The following is a 21666-nucleotide window of genomic DNA, read 5'->3' on the forward strand; positions in this document are numbered from 1 at the left end:
GAGCAGACAGGAGACTGGCCCGCGTCCTGGGTCACAGTAATTTCAAACAGTCATAGCGCCGTGTTCCTCATGACGCATCCTCACTGCTTTGCCGTGTCTGCTATTTCCTTTGCGCCCTCCAGTAATGCCTGTAAAATATAAAACACACTAGAGGCCCGTTGCACGAAGAGGGTTGTGCAAGAGGCCTTCCTTCCCTTGGCTTCCAGCACCAGTTTTCCTCTGGCACCCGGGACCCAGGCCTTCGCTCCGGCCAGAGTCTGCCTTCTTCGTCTTCGCTGCAGACTCAGGCCGGAGTCTGCCATCTTCATCTTCGCTGGGGCACTCCACTCCTGTAGATTCCTCCCCCCCCCCCCCCCCCCCTATAGCAGGCGTCCTGCCCCGCCTGGCCACTCCGCGCCTGGAGAAGCTGGGTGGCCACCATCTTTGGCCTTCTAATTTGCATACTCACTCTGATTGGCTGTGGGCGTAGCGGAGGTACGGTCAATTTACATGTTTGTCTTTTATTAGGTAAGATACAAGGAAATCTCCAATGCAAGCACGGATTTTGGCAACTGAACTGTTTTCTACCTTCTTTTCTTGGGAAAATAAAAGATAAATGAAGTGTGATCTATCTTATCTTCATAATTCTTAACTATTTATCAGAGTTCGATGAGCATACTTGTCATAAAGCCACATTTCCTTAAGAGATTTTTCCTTTGCTTAATCCTACCTCAGTATTATTAAATTTTTCATGATTACTTGTTTTATGTAGTTAACGAATAAATTAAGTAGGCAAAAATAATCAGTGAAAAGGATTTGTGAAAGCTAGTAAATAAGGGATACTTTGACATAATTAAAATTAGAAAAGGTCCTGACCAGTTTGGCATCTCATCAAATTGCCAAAACCGGTTTGGCATCTCATCAGTTTGGCATCTCATCAAATTGCCAAAACCAGTTTGGCATCTCATCAAATTGCCAAAACCGGTTTGGCTCAGTGGATAGAGCGTCGGCCTGCGGACTGAAGGGTCCTGGGTTCGATTCCGGTCATGGGCATGTACCTTGGTTGCAGGCACATCCCCAGTAGGGGGTGTGCAGGAGGCAGCTGATCGATGTTTCTAACTCTCTATCCCTCTCCCTTCCTCTCTGTAAAAAAATCAATAAAATATATTTAAAAAAAAATAAAATTAGAAAAGGTGTGATCACATTGTACCTCAGTTACTTGATACATCTCTCAAATGCTGTAATATTCGAAGATTCCTTCTGCACTTTTTTATTTTTAATCATTTCAGTGTTGCAGTTCACAAATACTTTTGCTGATTACATTTCCATAGAGGTCTAAAATAGGATTAGCAAAACATTTACTCTAATATTCTCATTGGAAGCTAAAATTCAAAAGAACAAAAGCAAAGCAGTTTGTCTATTTAAAACCTGTTCCTATATCTCAATGTAGGTCACCTAAGGGTTTATGAAACCGGGGAAAAGTAACACATGGTTTAGAGATGCAAAGTGGATGCACCATGCATTTGTGTGGTTTTTGTTTTATTTTTATTTTTTTATTTTTTATTTTACTTTTTTACCTTTTATGGATTTTATTTTTATTTATTTACTTATTTTTTCCTTTTTTATTTTTTTTCCATTTTTTTTATTACGGGGCTGTATGTGCTTTACAGAGAAAACGTTATATGTAACATGTAACAATATGTACATATTGCACATTATATATGCATTATATACTCGTGTGTCATATGTGTTAAGGATATCCTGTTGTAGTAAGGCAACCTTAAAAACCCTTAAATGCTATTGTTATTGTTTAAATAATAATACATAGGATATATAACATATATATAAATATATTGTGTATGTAATATTAGACATTATGTAATCTACTATGACTTTAGTAGTAATAACGTTAAGTGATGAAACTATAATTGTAAATAAGACCCTGGCATCTTTATTCAGTGGATTTTGCTCTGGCCTGTAGCTCTCCCACTTATTCACTGTGTGGCCTTAGAAGCCAGCTGAGCCTCTCTGAGCCCTGGTCTCCCAGCTGTACCATAGTGGGCTTCCATTCCCACATGAGTCACAGTGCTGTGGGCCATAGTTCAGAGTTAATGGATGAATAACACAGAACATCCAGCAAGCCAGGAAGTTTGCCGATCTGTGTGAGGCCACTCCAGAAACAAGTAAATGACATCCACAGGATGTGATGAACCTATGGGAGAGGGACTGACGCTGTGAATTCACGAGATCAGAACTGATGAAGTGCCGTAGACAGCATGGTTGTGAGGCCGAAATGTAAACATTTCACAGTCACATTCCCCAGGGTCAGGGAGATGTCCAACACTCCTGGCTGGTCTCAGCTGATTTGCATGTTTCAAAAAGCTGAATGTGGAGAATGTTCTAGAATAACTGTTAACTGTTACACAGAGAAAGGATCCTGCGGAAGAGGAGGTTACCAACTGAGGAGACTGCCATGGTTTACAAGGACATTGCAACAAGCCTACATGATGCAAATGGCCTCCAAAGTCCCCGGCTGCATCATTCCGGGACAATGCAATTAATTATTTGTAAGAAGTATGTCACATAAGGTATCTATAAACAGAAACACACACAAAGTAAGGGTTGCTGTAGACCAGTGTGGAAATGTGGCGGAGTTTGGCAGGGCCTGATCTCGCATTTCCGCCTTGGAGCTATGGTCCTGCGGTTGGTACGTCAGTGTTCACAGTAAAACCACTACAGGGAGAACTCATCCTTTCTCTGTCATCTGCCCAGTCAGGCACATGCGCAGTCACATACATACAGCATTGTTAATTAAAAATGTGAACAACCCTAATTAGATTGCTGCCCCAGAAATTGTGAAAGTAAATGACTTTAATGAATAGCTTTTAAGTCACTTGTATGGGAAATGGTTTCTAATTATTTGCTTTCAAGAAAGTTGAAGAAAGATCAAATCCACTTGGTAGGTGAAAGATCATTAAAAATATTTTTAGAAACAGATCACTGTTTGATTTTTAACATGCAGCTTGTGAGTTGTTCAAGTAATTGTAATTCTCCAAAAAGTATTGTTATTAAAGAAAAGCTTTATGTTTTTTTTCTAATTGCATAAGAGAATATTAAATACTAGTAAACAATGTTATTTAGTTAATCAATATATTTAGAAAAGGTGATACAACAATTTCCATCTTAAAATGAAATGTTTATAATACTTCGAAAATTACATTATTTTCAAATATTTAAATTTTATGCCAAACATTTTTAGTATACAAAAAAAAATGTGTTGGTGAACTATAAATGCCAATACTTTTTGGAGCATTACAGACAATCATTTGAACAACTAAAAATCAAATAGTGATCTGTTATTAAATTTTTTAAGCTCTCAGCTACTAACTTGATTTAATCCTTCTTCGATTTTCTTGAAAGCAAATAATTAGAAGCTATTTCCACACCGTGCAATATACAGATGATGTATTATGTGGAATTATATACCTTAAACCTATATAATTTTATTAACCAGTGTAATCCCAATAAATTCAATTAAAAAACTTTTTTAAACTATCAAAAAAGTCTTGCTTTATTCTCTTCACATATTAAGCCAATTTTCCCAATACTATTCAACAATCGCTTGTTTTTCCTCCACTGATTATCTAACTACTTGATAATTTAGAACATTTATAAATATAAATCATAAAATTTATAAATGGACATAAAGTAGCTGTTCATTTCTGACTGTCTTATTTTATTGTTATATTTATCTTTTCCCGGTCTAATAGCATTTTATAAACTTTATGGCACTGTGCAATGCGTTTAAATATGTCAAAATGAATCATCTCATTTTTGTTTTCTTTTGTGAAGTTTGCTTAGTTATTTGCCACCTTCTTCTATAACGAACTTAAAATAAGTATTTCAGATCACTCATTATCAAGTGATTAACTGGGATTTAAGTACTCATGAGCCTAGCAGATCACTCCCATTATTCAAAACTTCTTTAATGTCTTTAATTCATGTTTGAATTTCCTTTATAAAACTTATTGTGTTTTGTATGGTTGTTTTCTAGACCATTTACAGTGGTTGATATTGATGTGAATGATTTTCAAGGAGATTGTCTAGTATGTATCGTTTTCTAATGAGTTGCTGTGGTCTGAGGGGATGGGTGATCAATCAGTAGATAATCCTACAATCTTACTGGGAGGCCTAATTTTTTTGGCCAGAATTGGTGGCTGTTTTTAAATTGAAAATCAAAGTTAGAAGATACAATTGGCTCGAACTAAATGTGCTGTAAAGGAGGAAATGACGGGGTAACATAGCATGCATGGTCAGGTCCTGGGGGGCTGGTGACTTCCAGGCCCGTTGATGAGCATTCCCCCCACCTCCCACATGGGTAATAAGGCTCTGTGGGTTCAGACTCTTTCGGAGAATGACCATTTTGCAGTTTCTTTTATGTATTTAAAATTAAGAGGTGAACTAAGGAAGATTAAACGAAGGTGGGGATTGGATTACAGGATAGTTCACAAGACTCTGCTTTCTTGAAGGTGGTCATGCCTCTTTCAAGTAGACCCAGAGACACAGAAGCTTGGTGCAGACTGTGGAATCTCAGGGAGGAGGCGGGTGGGTGCATGGGTGGGAAGAGAGCAAGTAACGAGCTTGTATGCATGTATGCATAAGCCATGGACACAGACAATAGTGAGTTTAAGGCTGGGCCTTCTCAGTGTCCTTGTGTCTGCTTCAGCCCGAAGCCGAGCTCTGCCTTCTACCTTCTACCTAGTGTGGTCTGTGCAAGAGAGAGTCGGTCATGTCTCTCTGGCTCAGTGAGAACAGAGCACTAATTGTACTGGGGAGGCGTTTGGGGCCTGTTTCCTGGCCTCTCCCCCAGGACAGATCATTTTCATTTGCGATTCTCAGGGATCAGTGGGTCTTTGCCTTCCTTTTGGGAGCGCGAGGGAGATTCGTCCCAACTGCCCCGAGATGCAGATGGGTTGGCCTCTATCCCTGTCCCTGTAGGTATTATGAGAGAATCGAGGGCATCCATCAGGGGTGACACAGGCGGTCAGGATTTCTGTCCCGTTCCGCAGTGGCATCTGGTCATCACTGGGCATCCCTGCAGCAGGAAGAGGGCTGACTTCCTCTGGTTTCCCCCACCCCGGTCTTTCTATGCACATCTAGTGGAAGTGCCTGTAGAGAGTTTGCCATTGAAAACACACACCCTCTGTGTATCTAGGACTCCTCATTATGGGAACTGGTATTCAAGCCTACCCTCGTTTCTCTTTACAACAGAATTATTTTTTTATTATATCTGTCAGCGCTCTGCCAAAGGTGTGACAGTTCCTATGTCTCTTTCCAGAGCGCTGTCGTTCCTCCAAACTCAGTTCCTTTCAGGGACTTGCGACTGCAGCTCTTGACCACGTCAAATAAACGGTCTTTGCATTTTATCCAACGGTTGCTCCTTTTTAGGTTGAGAGTAATGTTGTCTTGCAGTTTTCTAAATTCAGAGTGAAAGGAGCACTTTTTTCTTATGTACACGGATGCAATTTTATTTTTAAATAATACAAGAAACATTGCTTTACACAGGCAATATTTCTGCAGAATTTTTCATTTCTCTATACCTTTTTTTAAAAAATACATTTTTTTTTTTTTTTATTTCAAAGAGGGAGGGGAGAGGGAGAGATAGAAACATCAATGCTGGGAAAGAATCATTGATTGGCTGCCCCCTGCACGCCCCACCTTGGGGACCAAGTCCACAACCAGGGCATGTGCCCCAACCTGGAATGGAACCTTGACCTTCCATAGGTCGATACTCAACCACTGAGCATGCTGGCCTGGCATTATTGATAGGTTTGTAGTTATTACCACTTTATTGATTATTTTCTGATTGTTTTTGTAGTTCTGTTCTTTCTTATTTGCTTGCTATCTTCTAATGTAGTTAACTTTTTATAGCATCAAGCTGGATTTTTTCATAATTTTTTGTAAATTTTTTCATAGAATTTTTGTTATTATCATGTGCTTCCTTTATACCAAGCTATGTTTATATCAACATATTTTATATTGATTGTTGCTTGAATTTGAACATTCTAAAATCACTGGAGTTTTTACTCACCATTTCCAGGTTTTTGTCATTTTTCACTTCTTTTCTGTGGGTACTCTTTAATCTATTGTAATTACACATGATCTTTCACATTTGCCTTTCAATCTTCTTACTAGCATTAGAGTTGGTTGATCACTGCTTTGACTGTGTTTTTGTCTTTTTCAGTTAGAATTTTCCCCCCTGTATGTTCTTTTTTTTTTTTTTAAATATATTTTATTGATTTTTTACAGAGAGGAAGGGAGAGGGATAGAGAGTTAGAAACATCGATGAGAGAGAAACATCGATCAGCTGCCTCCTGCACACCCCCTACTGGGGATGTGCCTGCAACCAAGGTACATGCCCTTGACCGGAATCGAACCTGGGACCTTTCAGTTCGCAGGCCGATGCTCTATCCACTGAGCCAAACCGGTTTCGGCCCCCCCTGTATGTTCTTAATCATATCTCTGATCTTTTCTACTTAAAAGATCCTTTAATATTTCATGTAATACTGGTTTAGTGTTGATGAATTGCTTTTGTTTTTGTTTGTTTATTTTGTCTGGGAAGCTCTTTATCTCTCCTTCAATTCTAAATGACAGTCTTTTTGGGTAGAGTAATCTTGATTTCGGGTCTTTAGTTTCCATCACTTTGAATATTTTATGCCACCCCCTTCTAGCCTGCAAAGTTTCTGTCGAAAAATTAGCTGATAGTTTTATGGGAGATCCCTTGTAGGTAACCACATGCTTTTTTTTCTTGCTACTTTTAACATTCCCTCTTTGTTCTTAACCTTTGGCATTTCAATTGTGACGTGTCTTGATGTGAGCTTTTTTCACTTCATCTAATTTGGATCTCTCTGCACTTCCTGGACTTGCAAGTCTATTTCCTTTACCAGGTTAGGGAAGTTTTCGGTCATTATTTCTTTAAATAGGCAGGGAAGTTCACAGCATGCGCTGAGGCAGGCCGCTGGACTTGGTTTAGGCTGAGCATGTGAGTTGGGCAGGGCAAGGTCTTAGGGAATCACCAGGGCAGAGCGAATGATATTAAGTTAATAGAGATCTCAGATTTGGTGCCAGTCTGCTCCTGCCTGCTGGGTGTGGGGTGGGCTCAACAAGGAGCGATAGCACCTGCTCAAGCTTCTGTCCCCAAACAGAGCCACCCTACCCCTGCCTCTTCAGCTTCACCCCCAAAACCAGTCAATTCAGTTCATCTCCCTGGATCCCTAGCAATCTTCGAATTGCTGCTGCCCCTGCACTGGAACCCAGGACAGTGCATCTGTGAGTCTGAGTGAGCAAGTCTGTGTGCGGCCCCTTAAGAGGAAAGGCTGGGACTCCATCTCACTGATTGCAGTATCACTGGTTTTCACAGCCAGATGTCCTGTGGACTCCACTTCTGAGCACTGAGCACCCCAAGCTGGGGGGCCAGGTGTGGGGCTGGGAGCCCTAGCTCCTCAGAGGGACTTCTGCCTCCGAAATATCCCTCCAGATCCGTAATTGCCCGTCCTGGATGTGGGACCTGCCTGTCCCATAACGGTTCACCCTACCAGTCTCATGTGGCTTTTTCTGTATATTCAGAGTATAGGGCTTTATTCAGCTAGTCTTCAGGTAGCTCTCATTTACGTTTGTTCTGTAATTTGTAATTTTGATGTGGACGTGGGAGAAGATGAACACAGTGTTACCTACTTCACTGTCTTGACCAGAAGTCCTTCGGGATATTTTTTTATAGCTGAATATTTTATTATATATGTTTATTATATATATTCCACTATTTGTAATTTTATATATGTATATAAGTACATAAGAAACATTTTTTAATCCATTGATCCCATATTTTAAGCCTTTTTTTGTTTCACATTCATTTTGCGCTGTGTCCATCAACATAAATGTTTTCTGCTGATACATCCTCAGTTCTTTAATCCCCACTTTTTGTATAATCCTCCCTTTTTGTTCACCCAACGTGCTGCTAAACTGGCCTGTTGTACTCTTAAGCTTAATATATCTGTCACTTCTGGAATTACCATGTGATTATTTTTTGTGTATTCCAGTTCTCTGCTGCAATAGCTGTCTTTTTCCCTGTGAACGTTTTAAGCATGTTTGTTGTAATGCCTCATCGAATATAATCATTGTCCTCATCGCCGGGGGCGGCTAAGTTTTCCTGCTTTCAGTCCCATCACCTTGTTTCCTCAAGTGCTTGGTAAATTTGATTGGTTGATATTCTGTATTTTTATATAAATGTCCATGAGGCTACATATAGTATCGAGTCCCCCCACGAGTATTTGCCTTTGCTTCTGGAATGCAAATAGGTACACCCTGGATTAGTGTAATCCAGTTAATGCATTTAAATGATGTGACTGGGCTTTAGTGCATGTGAAGGGGAGTCTTTTTCCGTTTCCAGTTCTCTGAAAAGCCTGATTCTATGGTTTCGCCTTTCAGAAGCCAATCAAACAGCCAGAGGTGTAGCGAGCCCACCTTTCCATGGCCGACCCTGCACCCAAGTTCTGTCTGTCTCCAAACACTGACCAAACCCAGGGCTTCTCCTTCTCGCAGCTACCTTTTCAGCACAGACCAGTTTAGGTGAGAAGCTGCTCTACGTGATGGTGACAAATAGGCAAGTTTCCTTGGTTTTGGGATTGTAGCCTGGTACTTCCCTCCTGTTACATAGAAAGTTAACTTGTCCAGTCAGAGTTGGTCCACATTGGCTAGAATGCCATTATCGTAGGTGAAAATACATTTCCTTTCATTCTTCTATTTTCATTTTAATTCAAGACGCACACATATTGAGTAATGTAAATCTTAATGGTAGGTTCTGTTGAAGTGACTAGAAGAGTCTGTGGAACTATAAACTAATTTAAAATTTAAAACATAATTTAAGATATGTCTCGAGTCACAGAATTTGCATAGAGAGGGTATATCACATGGTTTGTTTTACACGTAAGCTGGATTCAGTAGGAAGTAATTTTTATAATAATGAGGAAGGGAGAGAGAGAGAGAGCCAAGGAATACCCATGCTTTGATAAGCCTTTGTCAATTCTGAGCTTAAAAGTAAAATATATGAAAAATATTTGCTATACATACTCATGAATACATTACATATCCATGTTAAGACTGTGTAAATAGATTGTCTATAAACCATAGTTTAGCGAAAGCTCCAGAACAGTTAAGAAACAAGTTTTTTTTTTTTTTATTGTATTAACTTTGATTAAAATGGTTCTTCTTCATTGTCAACTTTAAGAAAAAAGGAATTTGAAATTCTGAAGCATTTCACATGTCTATATTAACAGAAAAACATAAAATATCATTATCTTCTCTTCTGGGTAGGATAAACTACCTGTAACTTAACACTCAGGATTTAACATTTAATTTACATCTCTGTGTTTACCGCTATTTAAAGTTCTAGTTTATTTTAAAGTCATATTTCAATTCATTTAATTTAGGTATTTTTCATTTGTTGGGTTCTGTGAGCAAACAATCATGAAACTAGATTGGATCAATAAAATTTTATAGGAGATAAACCTTGAGAGCTAAACTAATTAAAGCTTTAGTGTTCTAAGGTAAAGTATCACCGGATGAAATTGAAGGTTATTAGTAAAAAGGACAGTTTCCTGTTATAAAGCGATCTGAGGAACTACAGAAGGCATCTTAGAGTTCGTAACCTGATACCTTGACCATTCCTGGGAAAACAAGCACAAGCTACAGCTCTGGTGTGTGTGGTTCTTCCTCAGGTCACAGTTAACGCCGGCCACCATCCAGAGCCAGGTCACATGTGGCCTTTCTCTCATGAGCACTAGCCTTCTTTTACAAGCAGACTTACACATGTTTACTAGTATTAAAAAGATGGGGAAATAATTAAGCTCAATAACCATCTTTCTTGTTTCCACTGATAGCTGTAAACCAGTATATTATTGTCAGTGTCTCCAGTGGCAAAGTCTACAAAGGGAGTATAAGTAGGTGAGAGAAGATAATATAAATTATACCTTTTAATGGAAATTATGAAGGGATTTCTTCCTGAGATTGTTGTTGTTACAATAATTTAGAAAATAGGTCCTCATTTATTGTCCTTTGGTGGATTGTACTGAGTGTTATATTGCAGGTTATGTGGTACTCATTACCACCCAACATCATGTGAACACGCTGTGATCTGTGCAGTTGTGAATGTGTCCCGAGAGAACGTTGAGAGTTGCATTGGCACTCCCATGCCCTGCTTTTCAGCGAGCACGCGTTCCATGTGGGTGTGCCCTCTCTCCTGCACGTAAAGCAATGGTGCCTGCAGGGCATCATGTCCAGGAAGGTCTCCTCCCTCACAGGCATCAGGATCATCTATAGCTTGTTAAAATCTCACCCCGCCCTGAAAATACCTTCCTCTGCTGCACTTGACTCATTACTTTTTGTTAGGATGGTCCTCCTGTGAAAACAAAGGCAAATAATTGCCTTGTGGAGGTGTTTTTACTTCTGCTAAGACATTCTTCCTTCTGTGTATAACACAGTTTGTGAAATAACTGAGTTAAGTTATAATGATAAAATTTGGTTGCAAGCAAATAGATTGTCCCCAAAATATTCCCTATGGACCTCTAAAGCAAGTTGGTGTTCCAATATGTCTGTGTAAAGTCAATTTTTATATGATGAACGTGTCTAATATTTAGATTTAGCATCGTAATCTAAAACTTACTATAAACAGATTATATAGAGATTTACTAAATTATGTAGTGGAAGTTATGACTTGTTTCACAAATGAATTTGAAGCAAATATTTGATGTAGCCAAATAAATATTCAAATAAGTAATTTAGAATTATCATTGTATTAAACATTTAATATTTCATGTAAATACACATAAATAATGCAGCTATGCAGGCAGGTATGTAAACATACAAATAAGAGACTTGAATGAAGTAAAATCATATTCTAATTTTAAAATAAGTGACTTGGAAATAAATGGTCAAAAATGGCATGTGTCCATCATACATGTATTTAAAAAGTAAAGAATAATTAGGCAGTTAATATATTCAGGAATTCAAATTACTTAGAATTATAATTCTGAGAAAATATCAAGATATTAATCATAAGATACACATAAGAGTATTTTATGTTCTATAGGGATGTATAACTTTATATAACTTTTTCATTGACCCAAAATTCAATAACAATTCAATTGAAACCACTGATGATCTTCACCCTTTGAATGAGTACACACAGACACATACAGGTTTTCAAATAATTCCACTGATTTCTGGAGTTAAGATCTTGCACTCAAGACATTTTTGATATTACTAAAAATGTTACAGATAATTGTTCAAAACTGTGCTAATATTGTAAGAGCTTTATAACTTAGAAAATCCAACTGCTGGCATAACACTGTTAAACTAATATTTTTTGCTGACATATAGGAACTATATTCTTTCAGGGCATTCTGCAATGTCATTTATATATGAGAATATTGGCTTTCTTGGGATATAAGCAGTAGATGATTTATTTAACTTTGGTGTTGTCTGTATTTTTCATGAACACATTTTATGAAAAATAAACAAGCAGTTGGTCCTGAACTCATTAATAAATAGAACCCAAAGGGCTACAAATGTGCCATCTATTTTATATACTCTTAATGCTTTATGGTGAAAGTAGCTTTCATATTCAAATTTAAAACCAATTAATATTTACAGATAAAACATGAGCAATCTTTACACATAACAAGTCTCTTGTGTATACATAATAGGATCTGTGACAAGTGTAAGATGAAAAATTTTTAAAATTATTCCAAACAATCTGTAGTTATAGTTGATCAATTATTTCTATCACATACATTCCTTCTCAAACCTATTATATACTTTTAACCAATGCCGAGAAAGGATAGCTCTTGTACCTTTCAAACAAAGAAACAATTATTTGTGAAGAATTGACTAAGGTGTTTGGGGTTGGGTTAGCAAATTAATGAAGAAGCAGCAACATAGGTTTATACAGTCTACTCAGACCTGAAGTCCTTCTATGTAGCAATAAGGATGCCTTCTCCTCTCTGGGTTCGGGGATGGTATTCTTCCCACGTGATAATTCATTCTCTGCTTTCAGAGAAACAAGGAAGGGTCTCTTGTTGGCTACCAGGGCAAGACTCACGTTTTCTTTCCCATTGGAAGTTCCAAAGCTTTGGAATAAGGTCCTCAACACTGAAAAAAACACCTTTGGATGGTCATTTCCAAGCAAATTTTCCAAGATTTCTCATCCAATCTGTTTACATGGCGCAACTCTATGGACAGAGGAGCCCAAGTTTGCAATCCAGCTGGCATTTCAGGTGGGTAGCTGGTGACAGAAGGAGCTGGGTACCCGAGTCCACATTGCCACATTTTGGAGGGAAAAGTTAATATACCTTGTTACCACGTAAGATGAAAAGGCCAGTGTGGCTCAAAGATAAGGTCAGAGTGAGAGTTGTAATTTCTCATCTCTGGGGCATTCTGTGATCTATGCAATCAGGAATGTTAGCATCCACAGAGCTCCATTTCCCCATAATCCTGTCAGTTTGGCTTTGTCACTTGGCCACATTATTCCAGACTGTGGTCCCCATACACAGTCTGGAGCATTGGGCAGTCTAATTAGGGGAGCAGCTGAGATGCCCCACGAAGTACAAAGTAGCCTCTGAAAGATCCGAAGCCATTGGATGATTTGACAAGCATCCTCAACAGGATTGCAGGGGCCAACTACAGAACTAAGCCACGGCGGTTGATTGCAATTCTGTCCTGTGTCACCCGAGAAAGGGCAGTGGCATTTCTGTTTCAGTATGAGGGGAAAGTTGTCACCTGTTGTGTTCAGCTGGTCAGGGGACAGTACTTGTGCTTCTGTAAGAGGTGTTCCTGGGCCACATAACTCACCCGAGAAGGAGGCAGGGTGATGTTTTTCTGGTTGTGGACCAAACCCTGTCATTCAGCATCTTCCCCACTCAGTGCCCCAGGTATGCCGGCAGGAAGGAAAACCTTTTGGGTTCTTCTGTTCCATCTACCAACAGTCAGGTTAACCAGTTAGTGTGGCCAGGGTGTAGTAAACAGGCATATTGGTCTGTCACCTGTTGAAAGGTAAGGGTTAATATGAGCAAGTCACAGGTTGAAAGAGAACCCACAGTGGAAACTCAGAGCGGGAGTTGATTGCTGAATTGGAGCTAGCAATTACTAACTGGGGGAGAAAAAGGTGTCTATGAATAAGAAGGAGTTGCCCTGGCTGGTTTGGCTCTGGATGGAGGATCGGCCTGCAGACTGAAGGGTCCGGGGTTCGATTCCGGTCAAGGGCACATGCCTGGGTTGTGGGCTTGATCCCCAGTAGGGGGCGTGCAGGAGGCAGCTGATCAATGATTCTCTCTCATCATTGATGTTTTGTCTCTCCCTCTCTGAAATCAATAAAAATATATTTTAAAAAATAAGAGTGTGTGTGCGTGTAAGGAGTCTTAAAAAGGGTAGGATTGGTGGAAGCAAAGTTTTGATCTGTGATCTTGCAAAAAGTTGTCCACTTGTTGCTGCCGTCTGCTAATGGAGCCTGGGGATTGGCTCTGTGAGTCCTATTGGAAGGTCTGCAGGGGCTGCCTTCCAATACCTTGGGAGTGGTGATCTGGGTCTATTTTGGTGTGACTCGCATGGACCAGGAGGACTTCAATTTTATGGCAGTGTACGTGGTCAGCTTTACCACAGAAGGCCCTTCTCAGCGTGGGGACAGTGCGTGCTTTCTTCTAGACACCCTGATGTGCACCCCTCTCCTGGTCAAAGAGGTGGCAAGGGTTGTCAGTGGTGGACACCATGACCCTTTTACCTGTTGGCAATCTACTTCCAGTATACTAGTTCGTTCTGGTACCCAGCTGGGCATAGCAGCAGACTGTCACTAAGTTCCCACAGGTTCATTTAACCCAGGACTGGCCAGTTTAGAGATGCAGGCATTAGGTTTGGTATCGGATCACTATTCCAAAAGCTGTCAGTCTATGTCTATCTGGGTATTCTGGATCTTTGCAAGGGCCAGGGGTAGTTCTTCTGGGCATTTAAGTCCAGTTTGTTTGTTTTTGACAGATTCCTCCCAAAATTCTTTTTTTGTCTACTTTTTTCCTTCTGGGGATAGTACAGGGTATATGCAACTTTAATGAGTGCCCCAGAGTCTCTGCAAGTGTGTGGCTTATATCTGCTGTAAAATGAGCCTCTGGGTCGAATTCGGTCCATAAAGGAATGCTGACAGTTGGATAACCTCAGCTGTTCATGCTTTACTACCCCTGTGGCATCGGCGCATCTAGTCAGATGGTACATAACCCACGGACCATGCAGACAACAGCCAAACTGATAAGTGCTGAGAGCTGGAGGCGGTTCGTAAATCCATTTGGACTTCTGCAGAGAGCAGGGTGAGCCTTGGAGACATCATGTGGGATATTGATTCACCCAGAAATTTGGTGAGATTTATAGGTGGTGCACTGGGAAATCACTTACTCAGAAACGCTGTGGATGCCAGCAGAGGACAACTGTGTCTTTCAGTTGTGTGATGGCCCCTCGCATACGTCTCATCTGATGGGAAAGAGAGAAGTGCAAGCCAAAAAGTGGGAAGAAAGGGAATGGCAGCAAGTCTGCTGGACCCATGGTGTAGTCCATCTGATAACCCAATTGTCTCTTCCAGATTGGGTGGCATTTGGCTGATGGTCAGTACGATCAGCCAGGACTAGCGGCACGTGTGAGGTAGGAAAGGCCGGGGTACGGCGGAGCTGCATAGGGAGCTCCTGGTCAGCCGTATCGTCCCCTAAAGATGTGTCCTCAGTTTCCGTAGTGCGGGCCGGATAACAAACAATGAGCAATGGCAGTTTTGAAAGGGGGCTGCATAGCTTGTAACAGGGCAGCAATCACATGCCCGTTAGCACTAGGAGCACCTGCCGAGGCTAAGAATCCCTGGAGTTTTCAGATTGTGCCAACAGCCTGGCTGACCCAGGAGCATACCTGGCGTCGGTGTACCTGTTGGAATCCCGGTTAGAGCTGTGAGCCAGGCAGTTGGGGCTGGGAGTACCACAGGCCGGGACCTGGGAAAAGCATGACATAACCAAGGAACCACTGCCAAATAGGAGCCTGGGTTGTTTAGGGGGGTCTCTGGGAGGTCCCGTCACAGCTTTGAGACCTGTTCTGGAGCTGCCCAGCAGGCGTGTGGAATGAGGCGGGGTGGCCTGCCCTCAGGGAGGGGCAGTGATATAGCTGGGTTTAAATGAAACAGTGATGGAGGAGAACAGAAGGGGTTAGTCAGTGGCCTAGTCCTATGGGGCCTGTCACTGTGCAGGGAGGAGCTGTGTCATCAGCTGTAAGGGAGCAGACTGCACAGAGAACAGAGGTGACAGGGACGCATGACTTCCCTGCCTTTGCCCCTCAAGAGGGCAGCTGTGGGGACTACATGGGAGCAAAGGCACATGCCCATGCCGGAGGGTCCCAGTGGCCTGAGAGGTGGCTGTAGCACATAGCTGGGAGGCAAAAGGCCCTCCTGGAACCCTAGAATACCTGTTTTGGTTGGTCTTTACAGCATCTACAAATGTCTAGAGGCAAATAAGAGGGCTCTTATTGGACTGAGTTGCTCTTAGATTTAGAGTTTTGTCTCTAAGGATTCACGTGGCAGAACAAGATTTGTTGATTTTCCTTTCTGTATTCCTTCAAGCTGTTCTAGACAAATCAAGTAATACTGCCATTGTTGCTCTATTAAATTATAGGCTGGCTTCCCCTTCTAACTTCACTCTTGAATTTCCCTCCGTATCAGGGAGAAAATGCCCTAGCTGGGTGGGAATAGCAGATCCCAGTGTTCCAGGGCTCCTGGGTTTAGTACAGATGCCTTTGAAAAGTCATGTAAAACGCATACAATTCATCCTTAGACTAATTCACTTTAGGGGGGAAAGTTTCTACAATCACTCTTATTAGACCCCAAATATTAGCCTCCAGCTAAGCCACTTCCTGGACATTTGTGGGAGGGCCTGGGAGAATGTCTGGCCATCTGCTTATGTGTAAGGGGGTTCTCCCAGGCTCTGGCCCAGGGGTGGGCAAACTTTTTGACTCGAGGGCCACAATGGGTTCTTAAACTGGACCGGAGGGCCGGAACAAAAGCATGGATGGAGTGTTTGTGTGAACTAATATAAATTCAAAGTAAAGGAGCGGAGGGGAGAGCAAGAGAACCCTCCGCTCTTTCGGCTCCGCGGGCCGGATAGAACAGCCGAACGGGCCAGATCCGGCCCGCGGGCCGTAGTTTGCCCATGGCTGCTCTGGCCTGTCTGACCACCTCAGTAGGGTCATGGTTGGGAAGAACACCCTTTCACAGCCAATTGGGATCTCTGTGAGTAGGGTGGTGAATGGCCACTAATTTTTCTGATTCTCTCTAAATATGTGAATTCCCAACAGGGATTTGAACTGCCCAAGTCCACTTGAAGGCAGATTTTAAAAATCTGGGTTTCACTGGACCTACGCAATTCAAACCTGCACTATTCAAGAATCAGCAGCTATTAGAGCTATGCGTTTTCCCTCACATTCGGCACTGTCCATATCAACGGGGATAGATGTAGTGTAATCCTTGTACCTGATCTTTGTAAAAGTCAGGAATTGCAGCTTGGGGAATTTGGACATGGGAGCTACCCAGGACAGTGTGTTGTTTAACATTTAATTTCCAGTTGTCTAATATACTTAGATAGCCTTTTCTTGTTAAGGTCAAAGTTTACCGTATTGTAAGATTTCATGGCCAAATAGATCATCTTTGCTTCTTAATATCTCATAGCCAGAGGACAAACTAGGTGGTATCAACACTGCATTGTATTAAAGCTTTGTGGATATATATATATATATATATATATATATATATATATGTGTGTGTGTGTGTGTATATATATATATATATATATATATATATATATATATATATATTAAAAGCATAATATGCTAATTAGACCGGACTTTCCAGTCGTTATTCTAGATGTCCTTCTGGACTAAGCCGTGGGGCCAATGCAGAGGCAGTTAGGGGCGATCAGGCAGGCTGGTGAGTGGTTAGGGGCAATGAAGCAGGCAGGCAGAGTGGTTAGGGGCAATCAGGCAGGCAGGGAGGCCAGCAGTCCCAAAATGCGAGAGGGATGTCCGACAGCCCGTCTGGCAGTCAGATATACTCCGAGGGGTCCCAGATTGCGAGAGGGTGCAGGCCAGGCTGAGGGGCCACCCGGTGCATGAATTTCATGCACTGGGCCTCTAGTGTGTGTGTGTGTGTGTGTGTGTGTGTGTGTGTGTGTATTCCTTATAACTTATTTTCATCTCCCTTTTTATTAGTAGAAATACGTTGGGTTTTATTTTTCTTATATGTGTTAATAATATGTTCTTTCTTCCTTGATGGGAGAGACCTGACCTAACCATCAGAGATTCAACAGCAATTTATCTTCCTTGGATAACCAAGGTTATTTTCTGCTGCCTCTTTCTGGAGCAAGGAGATAGGGGGGAAAAAGTGAACTAAAACATTAATCTTCAACTAGAGTCTCTCTTTTGAAATGTCAACTTATTTCATACATTTCCTATGTAGGAGCAAATTCTGATCTCACAAACATAAAGAATTAGAGAAATCAAGACAGTTCAGAGCAGGGTGATGGGCTTCTCATATGGTCTTTTAGATAAAGCAGTGATAATATTAGATATGCATAAAACCTTTCTAGTTTCATAGCACTATCCACAGGATACAATTTAAAAGTTATTATAAATACAGATCCAAGAGCATAAATAGTCTTTCTATTCCAAGGGACACTGAAATACTGAGCTAACAAAGAAACTATGAAAGTCTCCATTTTAAATAGCATTATGCTAGCCAATTGATTTTTATCCTTGGAACATAAAGGAAAGGATTAAAGCAATGGTACATCCAAAACATTATAAATACATTTTTCATCTTCAACTCACTGCACTAAATGGAACAACACAGTTTATTACATTCCCTCTACAACAAAAGAAACCAGATTTTCACATTGCTGGGTCCATACAGATATAGGACATTTCTAAGTCACCCATTGCATTACATGATCAATAATTTTATTCTAAAAAAGAAAACAACGAATTTTACAACAATCTATTATTTTTATTTTCATTACAAATCACTGGATTCTCTTCATCCTACAACAATAGATTATGTAGAAAAAGTCTGTTATACATCCCTTTCTTCCACGCTTTCTCTAAAATCATATGCTCTGGAAGAAAATCTTTAAAGAATCAGTTATCCTAAAAAGGAACCTGTTGAGGTCCCTGAATCAATCCTTCTGCTGTGGAAATTACTCATATTGGAAGTTTTCATTGCAATATTTATTTTTATATTTTCTTCTCACTTTTATAGGGAAAATGAAGTCTGTTTTATAACATCTCAAAATCTCTAAAGTTAAATAACATTTCAGAACGTTGTATAAGGTATCATAGTCATACTTCTTGTTTCCATAGTTTTTATTCACCTTCTTCTGCAATGAATTTTAATAGATGGCATCTTGCATGTTTTAAACTAATATTTGTTTAAGGCTTCATTTTTAACATGATATTTTAGACTAGATTTATTTGTTTCATTATTCTGTATTTCCTAGTGTCTTTTTCTTTTATAAATCTGCCAAAACTTGATTTGTATTTGATGGGTATCATTCTATGATGACACTCATATTTATCAGTTCAGTGTATAAAACCAGGATTAACTATAATCATTGTAAAGGCTCCCATCAACGTCAACTTTGTTACTGAGCAAGGTTTAAAAAGAATATTAGATCAAGTAAGGTTTGTAGAAATGCATTAATTTCATTCGAAGTCTCTGTGCACGTGTGTGTGTGTTGTACATAGATATCAATAAAGCTAATTTTATAAAATCACAATGATGCTAAAGTAACTCCTCTGCACAGTACAATGCCGAAAGGGGAAAAAAAATCAGTACATCCACTGATAGTCATATATGTGACCTGTTTCTGTGAGTGTGTGCATGCATTCTAATGTGTAAAATATTCCGTAACCTACCTAATCAAAACTTTTAGTTATAACTTTAAGTTCCAATGAGGTGAAAAAAATCTTCAATTTACTTAAAAGCTTGCATTTTTTTCTTCATTTTCTTTTATTAAGAATCCTACTGTAGCTTAGGAAGCTTATGTATTTTTGTGTGATGGTGTGTTTAATATTATAATAGTACTGTCATCTAGATACAGAAATTACCCATTTCTATACCCAATAGTGGTGATTGTCAGAATAAAAGTCTTTTATTTCCCAAGTTGTTTTTACAATCAACCAAATTACAGTGGACACAGCAGCAGGAGGACGTGGCTGAAGGCGCTTTGAACCTGACGCTCACATGTGCCGTGCACTGGAGCTCTGGAAGGCGTCCTTGTCCAGGTGGAGGCTGGGTTCATTGCTCTCACTTAGTTGCCTCATTGCCCTGGCTGGGATCAGCATGCTTGCCAGCACCACGCACCTGAAAACCTCCAGGCAAAGCTGCTTCATCACCTCGTTTCTCTGGGCAACCCCCACCCCCACTCTCCCCACTGGCTGCCCAGCGTGGCCCTCAGCACCCTGGCTAGGACCAAGGGACATGAAGACACATTTCCGGTCCCACTTCCGGCCTTTCCTCGTTGCTTCTGAACATCTGTGTCCTTCAAGCGCCGGGCCCCAGGGGACAGCCATTTCCCACGAGGGCTGCTTCTGAGGGAGGTTCACTGAGATCACCCCGTTTACCGCCACCACCAGCCTGATTCCTCTGTGGTTTCTGACTTTATACAGCACTGGCCAGCCGCTTCCTCAGCCTGGCTTCTTTCTATTAAATAGCTGTTTTTATTGTCTATCTTCCCTCACTGTGTCTCACTTGAAATCAAGGAATTTTTTCCCCATTTTTCATTCACTGTTGTATGTTCAGATCCTAGGAAACGCACTGTCATAAATAGGGGCTCAATAGAACTGGGTCAGCGGATTACTGAATGAATCAGCCCAGCTATATATGTTTTAAACCCGGTGCTGTTATTTTACCCTGTCAACTTGTGGAGATGTGGAGGGACTGTAGGGGAACCACACAGTTTGCACCAACTGCTAAATGTTAGAGAAAACTTTTAGAAGTGTGTAAAGTTTCATATCACTGTTGTCACTGCTACTCTACTCTGACAGGCATGCCATAAATAAGGCAATAGCTGCCATTGAAAGAAGAGTTTTAGAAACACGTTATTATGTAATTAAAGAAAATGGTCACGGCAAGCTTTCTGAAATCTTGGTTGGAACACTTGGGGTTTAAATTTGCACCCCGACCAGGAAGAGGAGAAATATTTAATTGGGTCCTAAATTAACTGGCAGGAAAAATCTCTCTGCTGGAATATATCATTCACTATAATTGGAGATGATAAAAAATACATTATTTTCTAGCTATATTAGATTATTTTAAAAGTGCCAGTCATTCTGTTTTGGTTTCATTTTTTAACAGTCCATTTCCTGGTTAAAAAATTATGGTGGTGACATAGATAATTAATACCTAATATCCCTGTGATCCTGTGAATTAAATGTCAAAGCTGTTTTTCCTCCACTTACTTTTGGCTAATTTGAAAAGGTGACTCACTCAATAATGTAGCAGATAAATATGTTTGGGGATTCTTTTTAGAATAGCAAGTCTTTGTACATCATGAGATTGATATAATCTGTACTTTACTTATAACCTTATGTATTTTTAAATATATTTTCTGATTTTGGAGAGGAAAGGATCGGAGAGAGAGAGAAACATCCATGATGAGAGAGAAACTAGCGATATGCCCAACCTGCTTCCTACAGAGACTGCCTGAAAAGCAGCAGAAAGGAAGGAAAGACAGACAGCTATTGTCAACCGTGTAGCTGCTGGCAGGTGGACACTCTGGAGGTAAACCACACCCCAACCAACGCATCCCGGGGTTCACAGACGCCAAGGTAAGAGAAAGGGCACCTCCCCTGGGAGGGTTCATGGGAAACGCCAGGCTGGGGTGGGAGGAAAGCATCACCTCGACAGCCACTGGCCCCCCCATGGGCCCTGAGAAACACTCCCAGTCCTCACTCCCCGCAGCTCCCTTAGCAGATCGACTCAGGCTCCCTCCTTCGCAGTCTCCTAATTGGGGATGCTGCCAAGCACTGGACCCTAAGAGATTCTGTCTAGTGGCTGTAAAGTCCTCCTGTTGCTAAGTTCTCAAAACTCGGGCATCCAGCCGCGATGGGACTCAGCTCTGAGGTGGACAGACGCCCCTAATGAGCCTTCCCAGAACGCATGTGGTACCCGCCCCAGCGCCTGCTCCCTCCCAGGACTTCTATCTCCGAGGAGCTCTGTTTCCAGGTGCCCAGGCCCCAACAGTGACTTCTTGCTCTCTCGCCCGCAGTACCCCTCTGGCTCTGTGGGGCAAATGCTTTAGGGTCCATTTTGCAAAAGACTCCACATTCAGCCTCCCCTTGGCTGTCTTGATCACTGAGACCCCAGCCTGAGCCCAGACAGCCTCTCCCCTGCTGGCCCGCAGGTGCCTCTGCTCACCAGCCATCCGGCGGGAAGGTCCATGTCCCCTGCAAGTCACATCACTGTGACTCCTCTCCAACCCCCCCAGCGCTCCCGGTCGCCATCGGCGTGCCATCCAAGTCCTCACCACGACCTCAGCACATCCCTGACTTCAAGGCCACACTGGCCGCCTCCCC

The 21666-nt window shown here is 41.3% G+C and overlaps 1 long non-coding RNA gene across 1 annotated transcript in view; it reads left to right on the plus strand.

The window, feature by feature from the left end:
- Nucleotides 1-20919, plus strand: part of LOC308244680 — a 209958-nt gene extending 189039 nt beyond the window's left edge. Inside the window, exon 5 of the long non-coding RNA XR_013960160.1 lies at nucleotides 20788-20919. This is a non-coding gene — a long non-coding RNA (uncharacterized lncRNA). The remainder of the gene's footprint in view (nucleotides 1-20787) is intronic.
- Nucleotides 20920-21666: the final 747 nt, after the last annotated feature.

This window comes from Plecotus auritus (genome assembly GCF_963455305.1).
Source record: "Plecotus auritus genome assembly, chromosome: 3".
Taxonomy (NCBI): Eukaryota; Metazoa; Chordata; class Mammalia; order Chiroptera; family Vespertilionidae; genus Plecotus; species Plecotus auritus.